Source organism: Schistocerca piceifrons, chromosome X, assembly GCF_021461385.2.
Source record: "Schistocerca piceifrons isolate TAMUIC-IGC-003096 chromosome X, iqSchPice1.1, whole genome shotgun sequence".
Classification (NCBI taxonomy): Eukaryota; Metazoa; Arthropoda; class Insecta; order Orthoptera; family Acrididae; genus Schistocerca; species Schistocerca piceifrons.
In genome coordinates, this window is record NC_060149.1 from 888405774 (window position 1) to 888423977 (window position 18204).

The following is an 18204-nucleotide window of genomic DNA, read 5'->3' on the forward strand; positions in this document are numbered from 1 at the left end:
CGTGCGGGAACACATCCCTCAATCCAGATGCGATTATAAGTACGAAGAAGGAAACCTTTACCCGCAGGAGAAAGGTTCTTCAGCATCTGAATATGAATAGAATCAGGCCCTGGAGCGGAGGACCGTGACCGGGCAAGTGCGTTTTTTAGTTCCCGCATGGTGAATGGGGCATTATAACTTTCACGATTCGAGGAGCGGAAGTTAGGTGGCCTAGCATCCTCTGCCTGTTTTCGGGGGAGGAAGGCAGGGTGGTAATGAGTGGAGCTCGAAACCTCTGCGAAAAAGCGGCCGAAGGCATTGGAGACATCCTCAGGGGCTACAAGGACGTCATTCGCGACCGTCAAGCCAGAAACTGGTGAGTGGACCTTAGTGCCAGATAGCCGGCGCACGCTACCCCAGACAACAGAAGAAGGAGTAAAACTGTTTAAGGTGTTTGTGAAAGCAGCCCAGCTGGCTTTCTTGCTTTCTTTAATAATACGACGACACTGCGCACGTAATCGTTTATAACTGATACAATTCGCCACTGTAGGGTGGCGTTTAAAGGTGCGTAAAGCACGTCGACGAGCACGTAAAGCGTCTCTACATGCTGCGGTCCACCAGGGGACCAGTACGCGACGTGGAGAAGAAGTAGTGGGAGGGATGGAATATTCAGCAGCAGTGAGAATGACTTCCGTGAGGTGTGCGACCCGACTATCGCAGCTTGTGAAGGTTTGATCCTGAAAGGTCGCCCTGGAAGAGAAGAGCCCCCAGTCTGCTTTGGAGATGTTCCAACTAGTTGAGCACGGAGAGGGGGTATGATGCAGGAGATGAATAACACACGGGAAGTGGTCGCTCGAATATGTATCAGAAAGTGCATACCACTCAAACCGGCGTGCAAGTTACGTAGTACATATAGAGGGGTCTAAATGGGAATAGGTGTGAGATGTGTCCGAAAGAAAATTAGGGACGCCAGTATTGAGGCAGACAAGATTGAGCTGGTTGAAAAGGTCTGCCAACGGGGAGCCCCTCGGGCAGGATGCTGGAGAGCCCCAAAGGGGATGGTGGGCATTGAAGTCTCCAGTTAACAAAAATGGTGCAGGTAGCTGAGCAATAATTTGCATCATGTCTACTCTGGTAACGGCAGACGACGATGGAGTGTAAACGGTACAAATGGAAAATGTAAAAGTGGGGAGAGTAATTCGGATGGCAACTGCCTGCAGGCCGGTGTGCAATGTGATGGGATCGTAGTAAATATCATCCCAGACCAGCAACATAACCCCGCCATGAGCCGGAATACCTACCACAGGGAGTAGGTCAAAACGCACAGAGGTGTAGTGTGCCAAGGCAATTTGATCGCATGGGCTTCGTTACCTGGAGGGCTACGACGAGCGGACGGTGCAAGCGGAGCAGCAACTTCAAGTCCTCTCGGTTGGAGCGAATGCTGCGAATATTGCAGTGAATAAGTGCCATCGTGAGAAGAAAAGGAAGATGAAAGAAGGGGTCACCTCGAAGGTCGCTGAGGGCCTGGCTTCGAGCGAGCACTGCCGCCGCTATCAGTAGGCGGACAGTCATCGTCCATTGGTTCTATAGGTTCATCGGCCATCTTGTTAAGATGGCCGGGAGAGGGAGCTTCCTCTGCAGGTGAACGGCCAGATGTTCGGCTACCAGCGGTGCGACCAGGCGAAACGGATGACGGCATGGGGCGGCAACCGCTGGGTGGCGCAGAAGAAGAAATGCGCCGTGGCGGAGAAGGAGAACTGTGCTTCCTATCAGCCTTCTTGGAAGGTCGTTTTGTGGAAGTACTGGTCGATGGCTGGGAGTTCGAGGTACGTAGGAAGTCTGCACGGGACGGGTCCTTCTTGTTGGCCCGTGCATCTGACTTCTGGGTCTTCGTCTTGGCAGAAGCTGATGGGAGTGCTTGTGTCTGAGGGGTGACGGGAGGAAGAGGAGACGTCGACCGCGCGATCTTAGCACTGGCCGAATGGACGACCGTGGTGCTGAAGGTCAGATCGCATGTCTGTGTCGCCACCTCCCTGGTAGTCCGAGGAGAGGCGAGGACGGTACTGTATTTCACCGCTGGGAGCAGCGTGGGCTTCCTACTAGCAAATAGCTTGCGAGCATCCGAGGTGGACACTTTCCCTTTTACCCAAATTTCTTGGATACAGCGTTCTTCCTTATAGATGGGACAGTCGCGGGAGGACGCTGCATGGTCACCCTGGCAGTTCACACAACGAGGAGACGGAGGTGGACAGTCACCCTCATGGGCATCCCTGCCACAAGTGACACATTTAGCCGCATTGGAACAAGACTGGCGATTGTGATTAAAACGCTGACACTGGTAGCAGCGCGTAGGTGTCGGGACATAGGGGCGAACATAAATAACCTCACAGCCCGCTTTGATGCGCGACGGCAGTTGAACACTATCAAAGGTCAAGAAAAGTGTCCGGGTCGGTACAAGGTCATTGTCGACCTTTTTCATGACCCTATGGACAGCCGTCGCGCCTTGCTCAGCGAGGAAAGACTGAATCTCCTCGTCAGTCAATCCGTCGAGTGATCTAGTGTATTGAAACGTCCCCTTTGAAAAATTTATACAAGACTGTGCTTAAACTGACACACAATATTTTTTTTTTAGCGCAACGCAATCTGACTTTCAAAAATCCCTACAAAAGAATGGCCCTGACTAACATTAACCTATACGTTTTACAAATCACTTACCTCACCAAAAATCTTCGTTACTCGAACTACTGCAAAACAGCGAGCGCCACTACTGCCAGCTAAATAAAAGATTCAAACTACCGAAGGCACTAACTACTAATAGGCATAGTTAGCAAATGAAAGATTTTAATAGAGAACAAACAATGTATTTACCTTAATAATGTTGAAAACTCATAATATACATAGCAGTTCATGACACCCAGTTTTAAAAATTTCACAACTCCGCCATTTCTCTCCCCACATCCACCACTGCTGGCGGCTCACCTCCAACTGCGCAACGCTACGCGCTGTTCGCATCCAGCTGCCGCTGCCCAACACTACAATGGCAGACAACAATGCAAACTAGCCACAGACTGCACACAGCACAGCCAGTGATTTTCATACAGAGCGCTACGTAACGTTGCCAATAAGAAAACATAAACAGCCTACTTACATAGCCCCCATGCTCCCCACAAAAAATTTTACAAATTGTTTTGGGCAGTGGCCAATAATGATTTGATAAAATTTTTCATAATTACAGTAAGAAAGATATCAAATGCACGCACTTATTAATACAATGTTGGTCAAAAGCTAAAATTTTCTCACAGTCCATAAAGACAGTCCTGATCATTCATCACAGTAACATTGCAGTGTTTTTCTCAAAGTCTGAGCAGTAAAAGAAATTGCACACGGAAGTAGTGGATTTCCATGCAATCTTGAAGAAGTAGTGTTGTCCTTCCAACGGAAAGACAGTGCTGACTCTTGACATGCAGACAGGTAATGGGCCACAACAGAGCAAACCCACAGCAGAGTCAGTCGAAGTTGAAGAATATTGGTAGGTAGGTCATCACAGAGCAGACCCACTGTAGTCCTGGTAGAGAGTATGGTATTAGTGGGCCACCAGAGGTGCAGACCCACTGCAGTCCTTGTAGAGACGGCCAGCAGCCATCTGTTGTGACTGTGCAGGTGCACAATCACCATTGAAGAGTCTTGCGGATAATATAGCAAGTCCATAACCACCACTTGTGCATTCACAAAGTTTTTGGAATTGTCCTTAGAACCAGCAATGCTGTTATCCAGTCCCTTGCTGAATCATTAACACACGTGCAAACACTATCAGTCCCTACTTCTCACATATTGTCCATATACTACGACCAACAGGAACGTGTGCAGTGAAATGTAACTTACAAGTTGCTTAATTTGATGAACTGGTGTCAATTACAATTTTATAACATGAGAATACAATAATAAAGGTACAAAATACATCATTAAGGAACATAACAATACAGATAACATTTGTAGTAATACAGGCTTTACAAAAGAATCTAAATAACATATACAACAGTGTTACAGGAATTATGACATAAGTAAATACATAATAGATCAGAATAATTATTGAAACATCAACTTCACACATGAGCATTAAAACAAAACAGAATAAATAATGTCTAAACATCTTTGCAAAGTAAATAACATAGTATTAGAAAAATTCTACAACATAGCTCTCATCAGCTAAACACATAAAGACAAGAAGTACACAAATACACAAGGATACACAAACACATAGCATAATAATACAAAAGGAAAGGACAGGGTTTGTTTTCAGTGTAACATTTGGTACTGCAGTCCAACCCAGAACTTCATTCCATATATCTTTCCTCTTATTTCAACATTTGTTTCCACCAAAAAAATTCTATCCAAGCATGCTTTCTGTATTCTGTTCACATATTTTTTACCTCATTATTTATTTTCCATTATCTTACCTCATCATTTATTTCCAAGAAAATCCTACCTAAACCTGTTGTCCCTAAACCCTACTTTTTTTTATTCATATCCTCTTTCAAAATACCTTTTTTTTTTTTTTTTTGGCCAAACCATTTTCTTATAGCTTCTCAATGCATTTCTTCCAATTCGTCATAACTCATTCTCTTATATAACCTACCCCATTTTAAGCTAACTTAAATCTACTGAGCTCAGATGCTAAACTAAGGGACGAGGCAATGCAGCAGTACAAAACAATTAACACAAACAGCAATGACAAAATATTCAAATTGGCCAAGCAAGCAGCAATATTACAACTAATATAAGGCACTGTGCAGCAAACAAGAAAAATAAATGCGTAGTAAAACTGGCTTAACAGCGTAATACAAAGTCAAATTCAGTAACATTATGCCTGGCAAACAGCAGCAGAAAATGAAATAACTTATACCCAAACATGACAAAGCTCAAGCAGAAAAAAAATATTACACTAAAGACAACAATGCAGACAAGGGAAATGTATATTCACATCGTAATGTCTATGTAATTGAAGTGGTGCACCACAACTATTTCTACAAAAGAAATTGCCAAGTACTTGAAAAGAAAATTATGAATGCAGTTCCTGTGAAGGTAAATGTCTTTTTGTGCTCCCTCATTTTTTTGAAAAAAAATTATTATTTACTCGATCTGTAGACAGAAAATATTTATATTAGTACATCTACAAAATTTTATTTTAACCAATCAGCCTACTTACAATATACCACACCACGAGACGAATTCAAAGTACTGTGAGCCTCCACCCGGACAGGGAACGTGTACAGGAGTGTGGCCCGAAGCAGTTTTTGTGCCTGAAAGGCGCTCTCAGTTTCTATTAACAAGGTTCCATTACGCAACATGGTACAAGACTTAACAGTTCCGGCTATGGCATCTACGCCCTTCTGGATAACGAAAGGGTTGACAGAGGAAAAATCCTTTCCGTCCTCAGATCGAGAAACGACGAGGAACTGTGGGGCAGGCGGTAGTACTTTTGTCACTGGTGGCTGGTCAAGTTTCCGTTTGTGGGCAGAAGTCGAGAGAGAAGAAGAAGAGAAATCCATTGCAGAGGAATCCCCCATGATTGCCAGCGTCTCCGATGGCGCGCTCCTTCCTTGTGGGGATCCTCTCAGAGGGCACTCCCGCCTTAGGTGAATGTTTACACCTCAGGTCACACCTCCCGAGAAACAGACGGAGAGACCAATCGGCATGGTCAGAAGGTATCAGCTCAGGCAATCACCCCTCCCTGGGCCTGGCCTTTACCAGGGGGTACGTGCGTGCCTTACTTGTGTACCCAGGGCGGGGAATTACGCGTTACCCCGTCACCGTCTACGCGTGCGAACGCGTGGGTCGGCCTTCAGGCGCGCACAGGGAGGAAGAAAGAAGAGGAAAAAGAAGAGAGAGAGGACAGACTGTCTCAAACGCCGAGGTGGAGACCAGAGAAGGCAAGGAGGAGAAGGCAAGGAGAAGAAGGCAAGGAGAAGAAGGCAAGGGAAAGAGTAAGAAAGACAGTGAGATGGAGAAGAACAAAGAAAGGAACCAACCAAAGGAAGGAAGAAACGAGAAGAAGTGAAAAACTAAAATGACCGCAAATATAGGTCGTGGAACCGTCCGTCTCCGGACGCAGGCGCTAACTACCACCTTGATGGGGAGGGACTCCTTTTAGTCGCCTCTTACGACAGGCAGGAATACCTCGGGCCTATTCTAACCCCCGGACCCGCAGGGGGTGATATGACCACTGCCTACTAGGAGGTGATTTTAACTGCATTCTGCACCCCAAAGATCAGGTTTCACGCTAGACTACATGCCAGGAACTACGTACAGCGGTGCGGAACCTCCTGTTTCACAATACCTTAGAAGTTCAACAAGGAGACTGTTCTGGCCACACCTTTCTTACCAGTCATTCCGCAAGCAGTCTGGACAGGACATATGCCTCCCAAACTCTTAGATCTGAGATATGGGACGCCAAACGCTGGCCACTGGCCTTTTCCGACCACTGCACTGTACGATCCTCCTTCCACCACATTCTCTATGGCGCAGCTGTGCGCTGTGGAAACTAAATACTTCTCATCTGCATAACCTGACTTGTCGCCAACAAGTTACTGAGACATGGACAGCCTGCAAATGACGCCTTTCCTGCTACCGACATGGTGGATGGACTACACCAAACCAGCGATCCGTGGCACACTGATGAGCTATGGGAAGTACTTGGCCGATTGGCATTGCAACACTGTTGACTTCTATTATGCGATTCTCTGAGATCTGGACATTCAGCTGTCAACCCCAGACATGCAGTTGTAATGGAAAAGAACTGACGCCAGGATAATTACGCTGACATGCCGAAAGCTGCAAGGGGTGGTGATACGGACGCGGCGCCACGATCTTGCTGGTTAAGAAATTCCATCCATGTATCATATAGTGTCCGCCGAACGACGGCGTCGTCGGCAGATCATTAACACTCTGACCACGCCTCATGGCACGCAGATGACCAATCAAAATGACATCGTCCACTCATTCGTCGAACACTACCGTCATATTTATAGGGAAGAAGATGCTGATACTGAAGCAGACGACTCCATTTTGCATTACGTCACGCGCACCCTCCCCCAGACGGAGCGGAATGCGTTGACAGTGGTGGTCACACGAGACGAAGTCGACAACGCAATCGACAAGGGTGCAGTCAACGGATCGCCTGACATTGACGGCTTACCGATTGACTTCTACCGTGCCTTCTGGGACCTCATGGCACCATGGTGGACGACTATATATCTAGATCTAATATCTGACCAAGCAATCCGACCCGCATTTGTTGACATCATCGTTCTGGTCCACAAACCAGCCCGTGGTTTGACGGTCACGAGTTACAGACCGCTCCCCCTACTCAATGTGTATTACAGGATTTTCGCTCACATACCTGCAATGCATCTTCGAAAAATACTCCCTCATATCCTCTCCGCAGAGCAAACGACGCCTGAGGAGCAGGTTAGCATACAGACAGCCACAGGGGATTGCCACGACTTAATTGCGATGGCGGCAGCCTGCAGACTCCGTAAAGCGGTCATTGCTACAGACTTTGACACCGCCGTCGATAAAGTGCACCATCGTTTCCTGTTTTCGGTGGTAATCCGAATGGGCATCCCCCCTCCGTTCCTCGACGTCCTCCGGCGTCCTTACAACAGTGCCAGTTCACGTGTCCAAGTCAATGGGCATTTAGAAGGACCGGCACCCTTCTGCCGTTTCATATGGCAAGGGTGCCCCTCTCTACCCTCCAGTATACCATTGCCCTTGAGCCCCTCATTGGGAGTTTGACAACCACGCTCTCTGAGCTCACCTTTCGCAAACACGCTTTTCGCTATGGGTCATATGCTGATGACCTCCTCCTCTTCACTCGCTCCGGCTCTGAGATTCGAGCAGTCTTCGAATTGATCACACATTAGGAGTCTGCCCCCGGCAGTGTCACAAATGTCGCGAAATCATCTGCAATGTACATTGGACGAGGCCTCCAGGAAGGTGAAGTGACATCCCTACCACTTGTGCAGACTTTCTGGTACCTGGGTATTACCTTTACCCCCATGGTATCACGCACAGCGGCAACGAATTTCCGTCACATTTTACATGTCATCTTCAACGATGTCCGCCAGAACCTCTTGCGGCGCCAGGACACACTTCAATGCGTTCAGATTCTTAATCGTTATGTAGCATCAAAATTAGGCCACATAGCGCAAGTTCTCCCTCTGTCTGGCGTAGGGTCGAATGAGTTGAGCACGGGTGCAAGCCTGCAGTTCCTCAGTCACTTGACGGTGTGCTTGGTGTGGGCCAGCCCGCCGCCGGCGCGCTGTAAGGCACGAAATCTCCCACCAGGGAGTATCGCTTCTGGTCGGGCATGCCCGCGACCGGCCTCACATGGGGAAGTGATGCGCCATACATAACCCCTCTTTCCGCCTTCCTGTGGTGCCAGACGTCAAGCTCGGCATTTCTTGGGCCCGCCCGGATGTTGCCTTGCGTCAAAAGGGAGAGCTGGGACCCAACCGGATGCGAAAGAGAAGGGTACATGGGACAGAGGGAGCTGCGTCAAGGGACGGAAGATCAGTCCCTCGGTGGGGAGGGTTTAGTGGGGCTGATAGGCTGCGGGAGGTGTTGCTCACTCTGTGTGAGACCTGTCTGCACTGGGTGGTTGTTGCTCCTCTCCCTCTCTTTGTGCAGAGCACAGAACATCAGGTGCTCTGCATGCCGGCGACCTCGTTTGTCGGCGTGGGATCTTGGCGCGAGTCTGCAAGGACGCTTCGCCGCGCCCGTGGGTAACTGGGTTGTGTTCTGCCAAACGCAGGAGGTGGTGGCATCGCCTGGGCCAGGTTTACTGGGTCCACACCGCCGAGCGACTGGGTGACCGGCCCACCCACCACCTGAGTAGGAGTGGGTCCCTGGCTGAGAGATGGGAGCTCGGGCCAGTAGGCGGCGAAGGACGAGGAGTGCATCCGCTTCTCCAGAGTGCGGGGTGTACTTGCCGAGGAGCGCCAGGTGAAATCACCAATGATGGGGCCACCGAGGGGACTAGTGCGTTGGCGATGGCGCGTTGAACCCAGCAGCTCAGGAGTGCCCTTAGCCTAGGGGGGCGAGGTCGGTGGGCGAGCTGCATCTGTCCCCCCGCCCCCTTATGCCAGAGAAGCTGATCCGGGGTAAGAGACAGGCTCCCAACCTTTTTATCACTCGTAATCAAGGTGGCTGAAACAGAAACGCCGGCCGCGGTGGCCGTGCGGTTCTAGGCACTACAGTCCGGCACCGCGGGACTGCTATGGTCGCAGGTTCGAATCCTGCCTCAGGCATGGATGTGTGTGATGTCCTTAGGTTAGTTAGGTTCAAGTAGTTCTAAGTTCTAGGGGACTGATGACCTAAGCTGTTAAGTCCCATAGTGCTCAGAGCCATTTGAACCAATTTTTTTGAAACTGAAACGAGTAATGTGAGTGCGCCTACACGGTCATCTATGATGTCTGATCCCTCTCCACACGATGAGCTGGGACAGGCAAATGATGAAAACGTTACGCAGAGGCCTGCTAGAATTACGCTGCTGTTGGAGCAGAATATTAAGAATGGTAAGATTAGTCATGCACCTTGTCGAGTATCAAAAACGAGTTGGCTGCATGGGCTATTGCCAATGCTAAACTCAAAGGCCGCATTGAGGAGTTGCAAAAAGAAAACGAGAAATTGAGAAAGCACCAACTAGGACCTGGGCTGGAGTGGTCGAGCAAGTGCTACCTAAGCTGCAGACTACCAAAGACACAATAGCAAGAGTATCCAAGCGGCCGGACACGGCGGTCTTCCTTAGGCCCCTGCCTGGCCAAGACATCAAAAAGGTCCAAGAACTTTTTACAACAACTGTCAATCCTGTCAAAGATAAAATTAGGATAAATAAGGTGAAACCAGGCAAAAATGTGGTAATTGTAGATGTAGCTACTGAAGAAGATAAAGAAAAACTGTTAAATAATCAAAAGCTGAATACGGTGGTCAAGTGTGAGCCACCCAAAAAGAGAAACCTCTTAGTTATTTTATACGATGTACCTACTATAATGACAAACCAACAACTGTATGAGACAATAAGAGGACAAAATTTGAAGAGATGAGTGATGAAGAATTCAAAAAGAGTTTCAAGTTAAGATTTATAATGTGGACTCGGGAGCGTGATGTCATCCATCATGTTGCTGAGCCCGCATCAATGTGGAAGAAAATCATGACAATGGGCAAATTATATATAGAATTTCATGCGGTCAGTATAAGAGATTACCTCGTGGTACCTCGTTGCCGCAATTGTGGTGACCTGGGCAGTGCACCAGGGGGTCGGCGTACTCCAAGTATGGTGAGGATGGTCATACCCGGAAAGATTGCAGGGCAGCGAGCGTTTGTATCCCATGTAAAAGACGAGGCAAAAGATCATGCAGAGCTACTGGACGGAACTGCCCTACCTACAGAATGCTCGAGCAAAGACTTATCTCAAGAATAGATTACGGCTGAATACGGTAAAGGAAACAGGATGCCAAAGCAAAAATCCCCGGGTAAAAAGAGGAAGGATGCTGTAAGGGCAAGTAAAGTTAAAGAATTTTGAGGTCGCTCTCGGGCACCCTCAAAATTGAAATGGTTGATATAGGGATATAAACAGAGCTTCCCATGATGATCACAGCTCCCAAATGAGGTCGACAAGAGACCAACATTAAAGACGCTACAGTCTGGAACCGCGAGACCGCTACGGTCGCAGGTTCGAATCCTGCCTCGGGCATGGATGTGTGTGATGTCCTTACGTTAGTTAAGTTTAAGTAGTTCTAAGTTCTAGGGGACTGCTGACCTTAGAAGTTAAGTCCCATAGTGCTCAGAGCCATTTGAACCAAGAGACCAACAGCGGCAAGGGCATACTGTGATAGTGGCCCCACCGGTGGCAGTTCAGAAAAACGAACTGCACAGAGCAGAACAACAACCACTCCCACACAGTACAACAACCATTACAAGTGCACATCTAACTGCAAAAGACACCCCTTTAGTGAGCTTACCGCCTGCTGACCCAGTCAGGGTGTAACCTAACATTGAGTGTGCCATCCAATTGGCGAAGTTGGGGCAGCCGACTACTCTGACCACTGCCTTGCGACATGTTGTCCGAGTGGGACATGTAAACAGTAGAAAGGTCACCTTCTCGGTGATGGAGGCTGTAGACAGAATACAGCTAAAGACAATGAATCTCCCCACCAACTTCGGAGCCCTGCGGGACTTGCTAAAGAAAGTTTTCGAATGATGAGGCGAAAAATTCGACCTTGATGACATTTACAATCAATCAGTTTTGGCAAATGGACATATCGCGTTCGACTGAAGAAAGAACTAGCCAGACGATCATATTCACACATATTTTCCGTAGTGACTAAAATAACCATTGGTCAACTTAACACTCATAACAATAGACCAGTGATGCAGGAGCTGCGTAAGGAGGTGGAGGAGAAGAAAATGGACGTACTCTGCCTGCAGGAGCCGTACTCTCAAGCTGGGAAAATAGCTTTTGCAGCCGCAACATGGCAGATTGTCAGCACAGGGGATGACGAATAAAGTTTTGCGGTTAACAACTCTCTCGCAGTACACTAACAGTCACTGCAACTTCGTGGAATTGCAATCTCCCGTTGGAATAATTACTCTCGTAAATATGTACTTTCAATATGGAGATAACATCGAGCAACATCTGGACCATCTGACAAGAGTAATTACGGCGTTGCGGGGGCGAAAAGTGATCATAACTGCCGACATTAATGCAAAATCCCCACTACGATACAGTGGCACAAGATATGCAAATGTAGAAAAAGTAGAAGTGTCGATTATGACTTACCAACTTGTGGTGACCAACAAGCCTGGCAACCCTCCTACCTATAGAGCGGGAGGGGAACAAGGCATAAATACAGACGTGACCTTAGTCACACCAAACGCCGTCATCATCATACAAAATTGGAATGTTGAAGATAATTCCACCACAAGTGATCATAATCTCATAACTTTCACATTAGGTGATAAGGAGTGCCACTGGACCATGGGGTGGGAGGTACAGATGAATTATAAAAGAGCTGGTTGCGTGCGCCTAGCGAGGGAGTGCGACATTCCTGCATTGCCAGAAGGTGACACACACCAGGACATAGACCTGGACGAGAGAGCCGATGAACTGGTGAGTGCGATAACCAGAGCGGTGAAGGCAGCCATACCAACTAGGACGAAGGCCATAGCGGCCTCTCTGTCACCATGGTCAGCCGAACTGGAGGATATGCGTCAGACTGTTAGAAGGCTAAGGATGCACAACCAGCGCAGTGTCGTCTGGTGGGAACGGCAAAGATGGTTGGTGCAATATCGGGAGGCAAAGCAGAGGTTCCAAAAGGAACTACAGGCGGTAAGGGTATGGAGCTGGGAAAGCTATGTTTTGAATCAGCAAGCTATAGACCCATGGGGAATACCTTATAAGTTAGTTAGAGAAAAAATCCGCTCTCCTATGGAGCTGTCAACAGTCAGGCATGGGGACAAGATGACAGAATCTTGGCAGGAGACTGCTGAGGTCTTCCTCCAGTCCCTGCTGCCTGATGGCAGTGTGGATGGGGAGACTGAAGGACAACGCCAATTAGGAAATGAAGACCTTGGTAGGTACATCAATGATACGGCAGTCTACCCCTTTTCTGAAGAGGAGGTGATTGCCCATATAAAATCGTTGAAGTGAGGGAAAGCGCTTGGGCCAGACGGCAATTGTGGCGAAAGTGGTGCAATTCTTGGCCCCCTGGCTAGTAGCACCACTCACTCATCTGTTCAATGAGTGCCTCAGACAGAAAAAATTCCCAAAGATCTGGAAAATTGCAAATGTCGTGGTTATTAAGAAGGGACCCAACAAAGGCCGAGCTGAAACAAAATCTTACAGGCCCATCTGCTTACTGGACTTATTTGGGAAGATACTAGAGAAACTGCTGACTGACAGACTGGCAGCACACAGAGTGATGTGTGGGATGAGTAGCAGCCAGCGGCTTCAGGCCTGGGTGGTCCGCATCTGATGCAATCGCCCTGGCGGCTGAGGTCTGTGGCTCAATCACATACAAATACATAGTTGACATCATGGTGGACATCAGTGGCACCTTCGACCACCTGTGGTGGTCATCGCTCTTCTCCTGTTTGCGGGAGAAAGAGTGTCCACAGCCACTATACGGTTGTCTGAGATGCTATTGCGAGGATCGGGAGTCCGGCTATCATCCCCTAGTGGAAGTGTGGGAAAAACAATAACAAAGGGATGCCCTCAGGGTTCCGTATTAGGCCCCCTATTCTTGCTCATCCACATGGAGCCACTGTTGTACAACCTACAACCAAGTGAAGAAGTGCTGGAGGGTGTAGCCTATGCGGATGACCTCCTCCTGTTGGTTGGCGGCCGAAGCCGAGAAGACATAGAGCCAAAAATAGAAAGGGCTATAGGAACATTACAACTAAGATGCCAAAATACAAAGGTGACAATTTCACTGGGCAAGTCTACAAATCTTTTGCTGAAAGGACAGCTGATAAAGAATACCACTGTCAGAATTGAGGGCTCACCAGTTCTTTGGTGACACGAGACACGCTACCTGGGAATCATCATTGGCGAAAGGTGGAATTTTGGAAAACACACTGAAATCATAACCCAGAGAGCCCTGCAAGTGCTTAACAATTTTATCTCCATAGGTCATAAAAGATTTCATTCACCTTCCAGCTCATCTCATAAAGCTATATCATAACAGCATCTTAACATCAATAGTAGGTGGGGGCCTACAGGACATCTCCAGTGGGGTCCTATTAGTTACAATGGGGCTCTGTCCTCTGGACATTAAAATTAGAGAACAAGTAGCATGGTACTGGGCCAAAAAATGGGATATCATGAAAACAGGGGACATACTGGGCGTTATGGTTGAGGACAAGGGTGCAATAAGGAGAAGAGGTGAAGAGTTGTGGCAGGAATCGTGGGAAGCGGATGAAACTGGCCAAAGAACATTTGAATTTTTAACAGATGTGAAGAAACCCGGGGATTGTCCCATTTTCTCACTGGTCATGGGCCCTACCCGACATATTTGTGTCAGTTTGGGAAGAGGGCTACACCCACGCGTGACTGTGGAGCACTGAGGGTACTCCTGACCAAGTGGTTTACAAGCGCTCCCTTTTCAATGATGTAGCAACCACACTACGAGACCAGTTACCTAACAATGACACTTACCACTTACTGAGACGTGAAGATATTTTTAAAACTCTGAACAGTTTGGCAAACGAGGTATCATGGAAAGTGTTCACAGATTATCTGAGGGACATTAATTAATTATTAACCTGTGATTAATAACAAACACCAAATGTGCCCAGTACCCTAATCATATACCGCCTGTGCATGGACAGTCCGACTTACATTATGGTTGGAATCCGCCACATGCAGGACTAGGGGGGCAATAACAACAAATCAGGATATGCACCGAACTTGACATAGAATAGAACTTTAGTTAGTAGGACTTAGAAATAGGAAATTAAAATAGGAACCTGCTACGATAGACATCCTTGGCCTGCCTAGTGTCAGGGGCACGCTCATCGGGGTCAGCTCGGTGAGCAAGGCTGCATAGTAGGTTTATATGCTTGCTGACACACTTGTGACGCTGCAGGCAATAGAGATTAGACATAAGTAGCCATTACAAAGTAGAGTATTAATAGTAATAAAGCAGCCCATTATAATTCTGTACTGGCTGTAGTTCACTTGTAACAACTGTAAATTAGCTACAATTGTAATGATATGTAACATTTAAGGACCCACTAATCATGTAAGGTGGTGGGTTGCATATGTATAATTATAAAGATTTGTGAATAAACAATTTTTTTAAACAAAAAAAAAGGTTCTCCCTCTGCCGACGGCGATTGGGCGCAACCTTAAGGCGGCCTTTGGCTGTTATCTCACGGCTGGTTCCATGTCTAAAGTCCGTTATAAGACACTTACCCTGCCCCCAAGGGATGGTGACCTCGGGCTCGTCGTATCCGTATGCGAGCTGCGGCCTTGTATATGAGTACCATGAGAAGACAGAGAACCAGATAGAGCACATCTCTAACATGCAGCTTGCCTGAGGGCCTCCTGCCTGCTTCCACCTCACCACCAGTGTTTGTCGGCCACATCGTGCATCATTTGTCGCACATTTCGACCTTTTTCATCGACTACAGTTACACACATACCAGTCTCCCAGATATGTACCCACCCTGGACTAAGGATTTTTACAGCCTATTATTGCGCCGTGTTCCCCAGCATGTGATGGAGACCAAACATACCTCCATCCAATGGCCCATAGTGTGGACTACCATCCACTAGCCCTCCCTCCCTACGGATGTCCTGGCACTTTGGTATCATATAGTCAACAGGAAATTTGCCACGAAACAGCGACTGCACAACATTGGCTTGTCAGATTTCACTCTTTGTCTCATTTGCCAGCAACTGGACACTGATGACCACCATCTGACATGCGCTTCTTCACAAGGTGGCTGGCGCTTCGTGCAGCAAATCATTGCCTGCTATCTCCGAGTGCCACCAGACACAATCGAACGCTAATGTTTCTATACACGGAGGACAAGCATTTTCCCTCCGCCAAATGTCATGCAGTTACATGGGACAAGGGGTGAGCGGTCGCTTGTCTCTTTCATGAGGGACCTAAATCCCACCTCGACTTCTGGACCTATTTACTGACAGCCCATGCACCTCTCGAAAACACGCCACGGTACCGAAAATTATTTGCTAACTATCTTCAAGCCGGCCTGAGTGGCCGAGCGGTTCTAGGCGCTACAGTCTGGAACCGCGCGACCGCTACGGTCGCAGGTTCGAATCCTGCCTCGGGCATGGATGTGTGTGATGTCCTTAGGTTAGTTATGTTTAAGTAGTTCTAAGTTCTAGGGGACTGATGACCTCCGAAGTTAATTAAGTCCCATAGTGCTCAGAGCCATTTGAACCATTTTGAACTATCTTCGAGGGGTGTTTGTTAGGCCTCCACTAAGTGGGAGGGGGGGCGCCTAGAGCTGAGGGCACTTACCCCTCCCCCCTGGCCCCCACCCCGGCGAGTCTGAGTATAAGCCGCCTGTGATCGATTCTACCTCTGACCTCCACGGATGAGATAGCGCGTCGTGGATTGCGAGGATTTTATTTCTTTTTTCTTTTCCTTTTTTCTTTTCTTTTTCTTTACCCAGCATTTATATTTTTTTCCTCTGTCGCTGATGTGTGTTCCACATAATTTCATAATAACAGTGAATATTACGAAACAAAGTGCAAATAAATAAACAGTAACAACGCCTTCTACTTCTTTTGATTCCTGTATCTCTCACTTCCTTGTACCCCACAGGCTTGGTGGTGGTGAAGGAGACACTGTGGCCTGGCCTCGTGTTTCGACTCCTGCACACTTTGCCCCTGGAGCCCCGACCGGTCCACTATCCCTAAAAAAGGTTGGAGAGTTTTCTCCACTCGTGGACTGGATGTTGTGCTGTCCTCATCATCATCTTATAATCACCGACGCTCAAGCCGCCAATTGTGACGTCACCTGAAACAAGACTTGCACCTGGCGGCCAAACTCCTTCAGATGGGGTCTCCCGGCCATCAATGCCAGACTACCATTTCATTTTTTCATTGCAAAAGTTTTGTCATTGTGCACGAACTGACCTGTCGAATATGTCCCGCCGGCCGGAGTGGCCGGGCGGTTCTAGGCGCTACAGTCTGGAAACGAGCGACCGCTACGGTCGCAGATTCGAATACTGCCTCGGGCATGGATGTGTGTGATGTCCTTAGGTTAGCTATGTTTAATTAGTTCTAAGTTCTAGGCGATTGATGACCTCAGAAGTTAAGTCGTATAGCGCTCAGAGCCATTTGATTATGTCCCATAAATATTCGATGGGATTCACTTCGGGCGATCTGGGTGGCGAAATAATTTGCTCGAATTACCCAGAATGTTCTTCAAACGAATCATGAGCAATTGTGGCAGAGTAACATGGCACATCATGGTTTGGGAACATGAAGTCCATGAAGGCTGCAAATGGTCTCTGGGTAGCCAAGCTTAACCATCTCCAGTGAATGATCGGTTCAGCTGGGCTAGAGGACCCAGTTCATTTACCGTAAACACAGCCCACCCCATTTTGGGGCCACCACCAGCTTGCGCAGTGCTTTGTTGACATCTTTGATCCACGGCTACATGGCGTCTGCGCCACATTCGAACCGTACCATCACCTATTACCAACTGAAATCGGGATTCATCTGACCAGGTCAGTGTTTCCCAGTCGTTTAGGATCCAATCGATATGGTCACGAGCCAGAAGAGGCGATGCTGCAGGCGACGTCATGCTGTTAGCAAGGCCACTCATGTCGGTCGTCTGCTGCAATAGTCCATTAACGAAAAATTTTGCCGCACTGTCCTCACGGATACGTTCGTCATGCGTCTCACTTTGATGTCTGTGGCTATTTCACGCGGTGTTGCTTGTCTGTCAGCATTGACGACTTTATGCAAATTCCTCTGATCTCAGTCGTTAAAAAAGTCAATCGGCCACTGCGTAGGCCCGTAGAAAGAGGTAATGACTGAAATTTGGTATTATCGGCACACTCTTGGCACTGTGGATCTCTTAATATTGAATTCCCTCACCACTTTCTCAACGGAATGTCCCATGCTTCTAGCTCCAACCACCATCCCGCGTTAAGAGTCTGTTAATCCCCGCGTGCGGCCGCGATCACGTCGGCAAACTTTTCACATGAATCACCCGAGTACGAATGACTGCTCCGCCAATGCACTGCCCTTTTATACCATGTGTATGCGATACTACCGCCATCTATTTATGTACGTATCGCTATCCCATGACTTTTGTAACCTAGGTGTACTTGACAGTTGAGATGAGACTGTTCTATCCTGGCCGCCTTCGTCTTCACATTTTGAATATTATCCTCATACTTTTTGTTTCTTCCGATCATGTACCCGGTTTATAACACTGTTCTTCTTGTTTCAAAGGATATAGAATCTTATAACACGTTTTAAAGATTTAAAAAATTCTATAACTTGTACTAGGTTTTGCTTTTAAAAGAGCCATAGTTGCTTCTGTTGGCCAGTGGATAAAAGAGTAGCGGTTGTGATTCATATAGATAAATAATCGCCACATTGTGTACTACCATACGTGAGAACTTCGATTCTGCATCGTAAACTGCTCGTAAAATAGAAAAGAGTCATTGATGCACGTG